Below are 12,611 nucleotides of genomic sequence, written 5' to 3'. Positions count from 1 at the left end.
TATTGACATGATATTTTTATTTTAAATCGTACTATACCGTTTACTTGTCATGCTAAAATAAGTATAGATTGTAACTATTTTATTCAATAAAATAAAATAAATAAATTTTACTTTCATATTTTGTTATAATTAAAATCACAATAGACATTTTATATTTAAAACTTTAAAACTACGCTGTAAGAAATTATTTTAGTACAGAAGATTCATTTTATTTCAAATATATTTCTAATGTTTATAATTATTATATTAAATACATTTTGATAAAAAAAAACAATAGTCATGTATTTAAGTAGAAAATTAAAACATTTATTTTTATTGAAACCAAACAAATTCTTAAATAGCTTGTATATTAGGAACATTTAATTAATTAAAAATGTTTTAAAATATTTATGAACAAGTTTAAAAGTTAATGAATAGTTTCGTATGAATAAAACAATTAAAATTTGGTATACTGAGTATACGCACCTTCTGATAATTAATTTTATAAACTTTCGTTTGTTATTTATTATAATTATTCATATATTATTATAATTTACATTAAAATAATATAATTATATTATTATTTTAGGAATTAAATGTCAGTTATTTCTGTATTCGATCTGTGTACGAACATAAGTAACAGAGAATTATTGATCTAATTTACCAACTAAAATATCGTTGATATCAATAGTTAAAAATAAACCAAAATCAGATAACGCGCAAAATTTCTTAATTAGGTATATTTAATACTAACCCAAGCAATATGACATCGAGTAATAGAGACTAATGTCTCTAAGTCTATAAATAAAATATTTAACAAAGTGTTTAAATATTAAATAATTCGATCTTTTAATAAATGTGAAGACTTTGATTTTTTATACTTAAATTTATAATATCATTGAATGTACATAATAATTGTTTAAACAGAAAATTCTAATAATTTTAAATTTTAATTAAATCAAAACGTTCTCTAAAACCATTATTTGTATAAGTCTATAATGTTTTGTAAGAAAAAATTACATAAACTCTTAAGATTTAAATACAAAAATTGGTTTTTAAGTTATTGTATCAAATACTTATATTTATTTAATATCAAATAATAAATAACTATATTTAGTGTTTTATTTTTTTTATTTTATCGTGCATTACCAATTGTTTTTATGAGCTTAGTAATAACATTGATATTTGCAATACTTTACAACTCTTAATAATCGTTACTAATATTTAAATTATTTTCTAAGTTTTAATTTTTTGAGTTAAAATTTTAACTTAAAATATTTTTAAAAATTAAGTGAGTATAATTATTCATTGAAACTGTCCAAACAACTTTTTTTAGGTACCTATAAACAAATATAAACTCATTAAGTATAATATTATGAATAAAATTTAAAAGAGGAATCATAATAGAGAACCTATAAAAGCTGGTGGACATTCGCATCGCTAGTCACACATACTTTGGCTCAATGTTGTATTATTATTATTTTTAACTCAAAAGCAACTATAAATCATTACGTTCGAGAAACGTTTTTAAGCTCAGTTCAGTTTATTAAAGTGTTTATGTCGTATTTCAAATTTTAAGTGTTCATAAAACAAACCATAGAAAACTATTTTCTGTATAATTTAAATATATTTGAAAGTGACTATATAATCATATCTAAGTTTTCATACTTACCTAAATGTATTATCAAAATAAACCTGATAATAAATTAAATTAGATTATATTTATAATGTTTAAATTATTAACTATACTGTTAATCAAATCAAACTACTCGTATACACGTGTTCGTTTTGTTATTATGTTTATTCATTTAAACAGAATTATTGTTGAAAGTCCTCAGCAGTTTGTTTAACTGGCAGTTAAAAAATAATTGGAATTTTTATTTTAATAACTAGGTATTGCAAATATTTCACAGAACAATAAAATTAACATTTTTAAATTGATTTTATAAATTAAAATGCATAACTCAACTACACATCTCTAATAGCATTTTTTTTATAAATTTGTATTACTATTTTTTACTACTAAATAACATTTTTACAGCGCTTAAAAATTGTTTTGTATGTAGTTATTTAATTTTTACAAATTCAGAATCAAAAAAGCTGATGATTATTGCATGTAAAACTAGTAATCACCCTGAAAAATAATTTCTCAAATATTACTAAGCGTATACCATTAGAGTTGTATAAGAGATATATTGATATATGTAATTTGTCTATATACTTTGGTACATAAGTTTTTTATACATTCAATATATTTCTGTCTCCTCTTTTAAATTGAAAAAGTACCTAATTCTTTATTAGTACATAACATGAAGTATTAAGCCAATTAGACTCAGTATAGATTATGATTAAACAGAAAAAAGGTATATACCTTTTCATTTCAAAATAAAAAAACATATTATGAATAATTTAGAAAAAAAAAAAATTTAGAAACGGCACAAGATAGAGAAGATTGAAGACAATATGTCGATGCGGCAATGGGCCTTAAAGGCCTGTAAAAAGCCAAAGAAGAAGAAGAAAAATTTAGAAACATGATTTTTTTTTTAATTTGCTAAATAATAAGACATAATTCATCTGCCAAATAACCTGCATTCTTACAATTGAAATATACTATGTTTGCTAATAACACTCCTTTATTATCGTTTATTTATGTTCTTATATACAATACAAAATGTATATATACATATATATACTTTTTTTTTTTTTTGAAATACGCATATTATTGTAATCAGAAAAAAAAATAAGCTGTTTTAGAATAGGTCATGATGAAATAATTACGCAATTTAACACTAAACTGAGTTGAAATTAATAGAATTATATTAATTTAATTATTAAATCAATGCTGGTATTATTGTAGCGTATAATACGGCACAAAATATACTCAACAAATAATTGTACGTAATATTTAAAAGCAGAAAGAGTTTTATCTATTTTTACTGTTTAATACAAATGTCTAATTCAAATTTATTTTATTTTAGGTTCAAGTGAACTTAATGAATGCTTAAGAACTGTAAGTATAAATCTAGTCTTAATGGCATATTTATTTTAAATCAAAATACAAGATAAACATTGTTATACGATTTTATTTCTGATTAAATAGGTCATTCTTATAAAAATAACTCACAATATAAATATATAACCAAAAACCTCAAATTATTTTACTATTAATTAAGTAAATAAAATTCATAGTTTTAACGTAAAAATCGTTAAAATCTCTGTATAGTGCAAATAAATGATCGATATCGTTTGAAAGTTTCATGTAATTTATAAAATTTAAATGTTAATTTTTTTGTCTATTTTAGAATTAAAAACATTACCCTTACTATTTTCAAGTCATCTATGTTTGATTCATATTAATACATTATAATTTATAGTCTAGTCAATAAGTGATATAATATAAGACTTAATAAACCATGTTAATTATCTCAAAAATTAAAAGAAACATCTCTGTGAAATCAATAATTTTCTTTCTCGGTACCTAGTTTTATTTTTAAAATAACTTTTGATTATAATTGAAGATAAATGTAACATTTGTTTTTTATCTTCATTATAATATTATTAAATTATAAAATTATACGTTTGAAAATAATGTAATCCCATTGTACAAATAATTGACAATAACAAATAATAATAATGACAACATTTCTCAGAAAGTCGTATGTAATCATGTTGTTTTCTTTGTCATTTTGACAATCTATTGTTTAATCAAAATCGAACGAAATTTTGTTCCCAAAAAGGTAAAATGTACGGATTCATGTTTTATACCGAATGTATATATGATACTAGTATTGATTTTCTATTTGATATATAATTCATAAAGAAATACTTGTATATACACTATATAGGTAGTACTATAATAATATTTACACATTAATTCTGTTTTATTTTCGTAAAGAAGTTGAGTTGATGATTTGATAACTACGCCTAACAATGTTTATTATAGTTGTTAATTATTTAGAATTGTTAAACGACATGTTTTCTATAGTTCATATGTAATAGCCACGATAAAAACTATAAACTAATTTCCCATTGGTGTATCTATAGTCTATACATCGACGTTTATAGTATTATAAAATCACGATATATTTCAAGTAAAGAATTGACGAATGATTGTATTGTGTGAATAGTTGAAGTCCAGTCACAACTAATATTGTTTAACGCCCATAGATTATACTGAGTTATGATGCAGGTATCTGGTTTCACTGTGTTAACTTACACTTTTACAACTCAATGACCTCGGAGAAAAAGTAATCATGCTGAATTTCCTTTTTGTTTTCATCTGGAGGGCATTTAAAAGGTGGTATACAATTCCCATGAGTTAGAATATACGATGCATTTGAAAGAGAATGGAAGATGAAAGTTGACCTCAAAATGATTTATGAACTTAACCTATGCAAAATAGACCGTATTACAAACATAAATTGTTTGAATGTAGTTCATAACGAGAATTATTTATCATTTTTTTTTTATTTTAAATGATAGCTACTTAGGTATAACAACGTGAATATAATATTATGCATTCTAGCATACATTATTATGATGATCATTATAGACAATTGTTATATATATTGGTACGAATTGTTAAGCTTTTAATATGTGTTACGCAGAATTAATGCATTCGGTTTTACCACAGTTCCAATCGTTATTACTTTGTAAATAGTAAGTATAATAAACCTAATATAATATGTCGGCTACATGTATTATTATATTATTCACCATTCGGCTTTTTGTCAAACATAAATCGCACAATATTACTGTTAATATTATATGCTATAACTCTCTTCTTTGAAAGAGTTTTTATAAAATATTTATACAGATAATGTTCCATTTTTTGATGTATATTCATAATTATAGTACTTGAGTACAAATAATACAATACCTACTTATGATATCGTATATTATGAATAATATTATTTAATCGCCGTTTTAAAATATATGATGACTGGTTAAATACAAACAATATAAAAGTAATTATTCAATTATATTTTATGTTTAGAGAATATTAAAATTGTATTGGTTTTAAAAAAAATTTAAAAATGATACCAATTTGATTTCAAATCAATTAATTATGATGTATGAACAAATATTTATATACATTCAATGACCAATAAATAATTTTCAGACCAGGGAAAAGTATTTTAAAACGCATGTCAGTGTAGAAAGTGCCCATGAGACTTTTTCTTCGTTTGAAATATAAAAACCTTAAAATATTTGATGTATAAATAATAAATATCGATTATTATTAATGCACATTAAAAAATTTAACTGAGCTTTTGCCGTTTTTATGCTAATTTTTTGTAATTTCCTTAAACCATTTTAAGAATATTAAAATGTTATTATGCCTGAGAAATATAACCACATTTTTGTAGTTTATTAATGTAGATATGAAGAAGAGGTAATCTTATTGACAAATTTTCACGAGAACTTTAATAAACTAATGGCTATTTCAGTCTATTCGAAGTCTTCAAGAATATTCTATTTACCAAGCTTTTAAAACTGTACACATTTTTTTAACTTTATACTGTACACGTCCATATTATATCAAACTTTGGACTGTTATTGGTTTTTGTTTGAGGATTCTAGTTTACTCCATAGTTGACGAAAAGCCTCTTAGAACAAAAACTGTTCACAATGTGTGTGTTATGTTTGTATATTAATAGGGCGCAACTCACGCAACCACATGTTAAAATTTATTAAGTTCGAAACATCGTGTACTCACACTAAACTAGATTTATGTTTCTTTTTTAGTTTTCTAATGTTCTTATTGATTGTCTTTTCATAATGAATTTTCTGGCACGTCTATGACTAAATACAATTGAATTTTGGTTTATGTTACTTAGACTTACATTTTTCTAGTATAATTATTTTATTGTTTAGACACTAACCAATAAAAAAAACATTTAATTTTGAAATACCTACATATCCTTTACATTTTTATATCTATATTATGTGATTTGGTAGTTAAAGATTAAATATCTTGATAACTTTTTTTTTCTAAAATTTTAAGTCATTTAAATCCATACAATTTTTTACAAGCTAAAAAATTTGATCTAATCTGTAAAAATTTATTAGTTATAGTTTCGAACATTTTATATCTTAATTTAAAATAAATGTAAATGTATAGAAAATATGAAGAAACATTTATTTTCGAGATAACTAATTTTTTTTAGAATAAAAAAAAATAATAATAATTGCTTTTATAGAAACTAAAATAGATTTTTCACATATATTTTAACACATATGTATATGTAATTTAAACTGTATTTCACGGTTTTAAGTGATATAAAAATAATAAATTTATTTGACAGTGTTATTTTATAATTTTACGGGTGTAGCATAAGTTAGGTAGCATACCTCTTCTATATATAGAACTTATGGATACGTGTTAATTAACTTTCAAAAAGTAATTATTTAATCTTCAAGTATAAAACTATACTTTTTAGTTTATACTAAACTACTAATAAAATTAACATCGTCAACTTACGCCAAGGTGATATCTCAACTTAATAGTTCTCTTAATCGTTTATTATTTTTCAAATAAAATTTGAATTGATCATTCAACAACTAAACATATGAATTTATATAAATACTCGTGGTTGTGTAATAACAATGTTCTAAAGTAGGTACCTATATAGTATAAGCTAAAACTTTTTATTCAAATCAAAATGTAGCTTTAACGATTAAATATTTTTTTTAAATAGTTTATTTTCATCACTATTCAGTACTTTTTTATTTTATTTGAAATAAAAAAGTTTAATTTTTTCTTAAACAAATTGTTTTTATTTTCTTGTGTTAAGTAGATATTATGAATTTTATATAGCATTGTCAACACAGAAATGAATGTAAACATATTATATAGTTTTTATTGAATTAGAAACTAATTTCGTTTTAAACAAACTTTTACTTCATGCTAAGTCGGATTTGATATTTTTTTTTTTTTTTATATAACACAATATATAAGTATATATATATAAATTATGTTATATATGTAAACTTTTATTAAAAAAAAAAAACCTAAATAGAATATTCAATCAAATTATTTATAAGTAAAAGAACGAAAAGATATAGGCTCCGGTAGATAAAATTTTAAAATGTAGAATTGTAATTAATGAAAATAACCATAAAGTAGTACTAACGACATTGACAATTTATAGTTAGTTTTTCGTGTTTAAATCAGCCCGACGACAATGTATATATATACATAAAAAGTACCTCGAATACGTGTTTTTAGTATAATATACCCATAACATTTCTCCGCGGTCGTAAAACCCCTCCTCGCCAAAAACTTATGGGCTAGATACGGCAATGACTAACGAGCTATATATTATATTTGTGTACGCATAGCTATATCGTTAGTAAATTATTAATATAATAACGGTTAGGACTTCCTCTTTCTGTTTCGGAATATATCGTCAAATACACCATTAATGCACACCATAATGGTTAATTTTATGTGTACGATTTTAATGCTATATGAATAATACACTTTAAACGTATTGCGATAATATACCAACGCACGTGAATAACGATCAATAATAAATATTATATTAAGCGCTAACAAACTCAACTGTCAAATTATAAACATTGTGCAGTATACGCAGCAACATAAAATAATATGATGTAAATTCGCAATATGTGATCACTGCGTTTTATCCGCACACGAAATCAATGTGACAATTTTATCCGATTTGGGTAAACCCGCTACTACGCATCATGCATTCACACACAGACACCGTACAGACGTAATACAAAATCTTTAAAACAATAATAACATTGTTATAGTATCGTAGTCGTGTTGTTTTGCATTATTATTATTATTATTATTACTATTATTTTTATACCTACTTATGCATATTGCATAATATACTATTAGTACTGCACTGTGCACACTGCACACGGCACGGAGATACCTACTAAAAATTAGGTAAATACCGAACGTAAACATTACTTGTGTAAAGTGCTCAATGATAATAATTACACAAGTATGTATCGGCGGAAATCTGTATAATGGTCATCCCGACAATCGTAAATCGGTCTAAATACCGTTCACGGGCTGTACAGGTGCATATAATGGCAAAGCCGATTATTCGGATACTGCGGTAGTGTGGTGCACCTAAAACGAGTTATAATGTACGTTTATAATATAATAAACATTATAGACTGGTTGTCGTGTTAACAAAACCAAGTAAAATGCCACCGCCGCTGTTGTTGTTATTTTTTTTTTTTTTTTTAATAAATCCTTAATCGTGACATCGAGTATAGTGCAATGTATTTGATAGTGCTGGAGTCGGGCCTTGGAATTTATATAGTTATTGATGTTATAATAATAAAATACGTCAAATAAAATTTGAGTGAATGTTAAAAAAGTTTACCTATTCTTTTGGTCGTCGACCTTTAGATCGCGCCAGTCTGGCGTGTTTGTGACAGGTATTATATACACTTATTATGCAGAAAAATTTTGTCGGATTACCGCATATGAAAATGTTGATCACAGATACATACTCGAGTAAATTTCGTGAAACTATACGGTCCAGTCACTTCTAATCCACCAGAACAATAAAACGACGATGTAGGGTAGGTACTTACGTAATAATAAATAACTTGGAAAACCCTTCTTGTAAAAAATTGAATAATACGCGTATATCTTTGTGATGAGGTGACCACGGTATAGGTGCATACCATTTAGTGTGGTTATCATATTTCAAATAATTGTATAATACATTATACCTGATGTTTAAAAATTAATTAATATACCCGGCAGTACAGTGGTATAGTAGACACTTAAAATGAGTTGATGGATATTATAATTATTATATTATACTCGTTTATTAAACACATCTCATGTTTGCAAGATATTTTCATCGCAATTAATTACTATACCATGAGATTCAGTTGAGACTGAATTCTATGTGTTTCAGTGTTCACTAAATAAAGGCGTTCCTATTATTTGAAGGTGTATGTTGTACTATAACACGCCCATTCGTAAGTTTAGTCAGTAAATAGGTATACGTACCATGTACCTAGTACCTACCCAAATATTGATTAATGCGAGTTTTCTTCACCTCGTCAACTCAATTGTTTTTTTGTTTAAAAAATAAATAATAATATATTTAAAGATGGTAATAGACTATTATGGCCATGATAATTTTAATCAATAGGTAATCGATTACACAACAATAGGTATAGTATTACAATTTGTTCAGTATATAATAATTAATAATCAACAATTTCAAAATAATTAAAAAAAAAAAAAAAAATGAATTAGGTATTAAAACGCGTATTCATAAAAATAGAACTGATTCTGTATTTTATTTAATAATATATACATATTATACATTATATTATTTTTATTTTTTAAAACTTGAATTTACTTATCACACATATAACGTGCCATATTTTTGAATGTATATATTCATTAAAAAACAATTACAGATTTTGAAAAGTTATAACATAATTTGCAAACATTATTGAAACAATTTCTTGCAATACAATTTATAAACCTACAGACAAAATTAACTTAGTACCATGCAACATAAATATTATAAGGTTGACGTAAAAATAGTGCTAATAGAATTTAAAAAAAAATAAAACTCATTATTAAAAATGATAAGATAAACTGAAATTTAAATTAATGTGCTAAGACATAAATGCATTGTTGGCATATTTTTGTATAAATAGTATGAAAATATAATAACATAATAAAATCGATAATGACAATAATAACATTAATAATGATAAGACGAACGAGAAATATTGTAATAGTATAACAAAGACCATAAAATTAAATTAAATTAAATTACATTTAATATACCTATAATAAATTATTCAACATAATAAATATTAGAAAGGCTTCAGCATCAACTTCATTTATTGGCAATTTCTTATGCATTCATCAAACGGTGATGTTATTGGGTTACTTGTAAATTATTTCAAGTATGAGTATACGTTTCTAATAAAAGTACAGTAGACTATTTTAACGCCCGTGCATGTATATTTCAACATTTATACTACTACCACAACATTTTTTTCATAATGCTCACTCTGATTGATATTCTGAAAATTTTCCAATTCTCCAATTGGATGATATATTTAAAATTAGTTGCAGTCTATTAAATATTGGTATTAACCTATAATTTTTGAAATTTTATTTATACAATTTAAATCGAGTTTATTTAAATTCAAAAAACGAAAGTAAAAAAAATAAATATGGCTCTTATTATGTTATGAAGCATTGGATATTTTTATGATCGGGATACACGTTGTGACGTATAAATTTCAATCAGAATGATTAGTTTTTTACTAAGATATAATATTATGATGGTTGCAACACCCTTTAATTGTGCAACACTTTTGTATATCATAATGTATATTTTAAATATTGAAATTCGTCGGAAACTTAAAATATATATTTTTAATATTCAAGTTTTCCTAAAGTAAAATAAAAAAAAAAAAAATGAGTTTTATACTAACCTAATGGATTATATAAAAAATAAAAAAACCTAAATAATATCATATATAAAATATCAAAATACGAAATAACAGCATATAATATTAATACTGATCAAAGCAGAAACGTACGTACAACGTGGTTCTATACCACGTAATTCATTCATATAGTATAGCGTACAAATGAAAATTTATAATTGAAGTTTAAACGAATAGGACATTGCTCATAGAAGTTAATTCTTAATGGATATCTGTTTTCATATGAAAAACATATATAACATAAAAACAATAATTTTATTTAATTTGTTAGTTTTTAGCTATTATACCTATAATTTATTAGTTTTCTTTGAACAATAACTTATAGAATTACGTTATTTTAAATAAACAATTACTATGGATACATATATCATACGATAGTATACATTTTAAATAGTTTAACTACTCTTGTAAAATGTTATAAATTGCAATGTATATTTTCAGAATTATTTGGGTGATTAAAAATTTATTACTAATTCAATTTAAATCAAATAATCAAATACACATTATAATTTACTTCAGTAACATTAAAATATTTTTATTTTTACTGATTTATCGTCCATTTAAATTTGAAAATATAAAAACGACCAAATGATAATATAATTAAATATAATGATAAAAATAATCCATTTAAATAACTCTCTTATTTTTATTCTTAAAATTATATATTTTTAATTTATCTAAAATTATAAGAAAAATGAATTATTTATAATATGATCTGTGTGTGAGATTAAAATAATTGTAGTTATAAAAAATGAATGTGAACATGAGATCAAAAAAACAATTTATATCGTTTTTGGAATCAAATAAAGTCGTATTAAATAATTACTAAAAACTATTGTGTTTTCGCTTTGATATTAAAGATGAAATACACACTTTGCAAATTCATATATTTTTTTATACCTGTATGTATGAAAAAAAAAAATTATACAACTATAAATATTTCATACGTACCTATATTATATATCCTGTTATAGCGTAGCTCATGAAAATAATGTAAATCTTCACAGACAAAGGCGGTACACACTAGACATTCGAGGTTACCGGATGGCATCATTGAGTCGCCTTTATTAAACGCATTTTATAGGCCATTAATGTACCTACCTGTGCATTATTAAAAGCACATGATGTGATATATAATAACATTATATTATACTAAACACCTTTAGAAGCGTTTAAAGAGGTCGTCGCGTTGCTCTTGCAATTTTAACCCTGTCAGTAAAAATATTTTATGTACTTTTAGATTATGACTAGCCCGTTCACAGTAATATGTATTTATGTGGGTGGGTACCCTTTCCAATAAGCAAACTCACCGGCACGTCATGGACTCGGGAAATGAATATCTGCTGTGAAACTGAACTAGATAGCTTAACATCACGCCTGACGTGCTTTATATACTGACCAATGACAAGCTGATTATTTTTTTAATTTAATGCCTGTCCGATATGTGATCTTAATGTATTATAGAACCTTCATGGAAAACCACGAACACTTTAAATGCAACGTTGGAATTAAAATCAATGATATAATTTAAATTACCATTATTTTAAAATCTAAACGTTATTTTGAATTTGTTATTATATGATTATTATGATTTTATTATCAACTATAAGAGTTTACAAAAAATAACTGATAACTAATTTTAAATATTATATTTTAATAAATAAAATGAATACTAACCAACTATAATTAGTTGTCGATTATAATAAATATCATTGTTTTTTTCATAATAATTGTTGGTGAGACAACTTAAAAAAAATTTTGATGCATACAAATTGAAATCCAAATGATTAGTTTTTGAATACATTTATTTTACCTATATACTAATTATAATTTATAATTGGTCCAGAAAATAAAAACAATTTAAAAATGTATCATAGAAATTAATATAAATCTATTAAAATTGAATATATTTTTTTTTAATTAGTAAAGTATTTTTTATGTTTGATTCATTTTTCAAAAATCAATTTGTAAAGATTATCATCCTATGTGTACAAAATTTAATTAACCAGAAACTGTTTGTTAGATTTTTTTATATACTCGTAGATACATCACAATTTTCCCATAAATTGTATGTTTGATGATTCGCATTAAAAAAAGGATTAATTTCCTTTGAAAAATAAAATATTGTATTGTTACATTTAGAATAT

General features: G+C 23.8%; 1 protein-coding gene across 2 annotated transcripts in view; it reads left to right on the top strand.

The window, feature by feature from the left end:
- LOC112592478 (sex peptide receptor) overlaps positions 1 to 12,611 on the top strand; it is a 204,376-nt gene that overhangs the window by 44,235 nt on the left and 147,530 nt on the right. For both annotated transcript variants that reach the window (XM_025336542.1, XM_025336540.1), the window contains one exon: positions 2,958 to 2,989. The gene's annotated coding sequence lies outside the window, so the exon portion shown is untranslated. The remainder of the gene's footprint in view (positions 1 to 2,957; positions 2,990 to 12,611) is intronic.

Source organism: Melanaphis sacchari, unplaced genomic scaffold (genome assembly GCF_002803265.2).
Source record: "Melanaphis sacchari strain LSU unplaced genomic scaffold, SCAv2.0 Contig177_pilon_pilon, whole genome shotgun sequence".
Lineage (NCBI taxonomy): Eukaryota > Metazoa > Arthropoda > Insecta > Hemiptera > Aphididae > Melanaphis > Melanaphis sacchari.
This window is presented reverse-complemented; position numbering and strand designations above follow the sequence as displayed.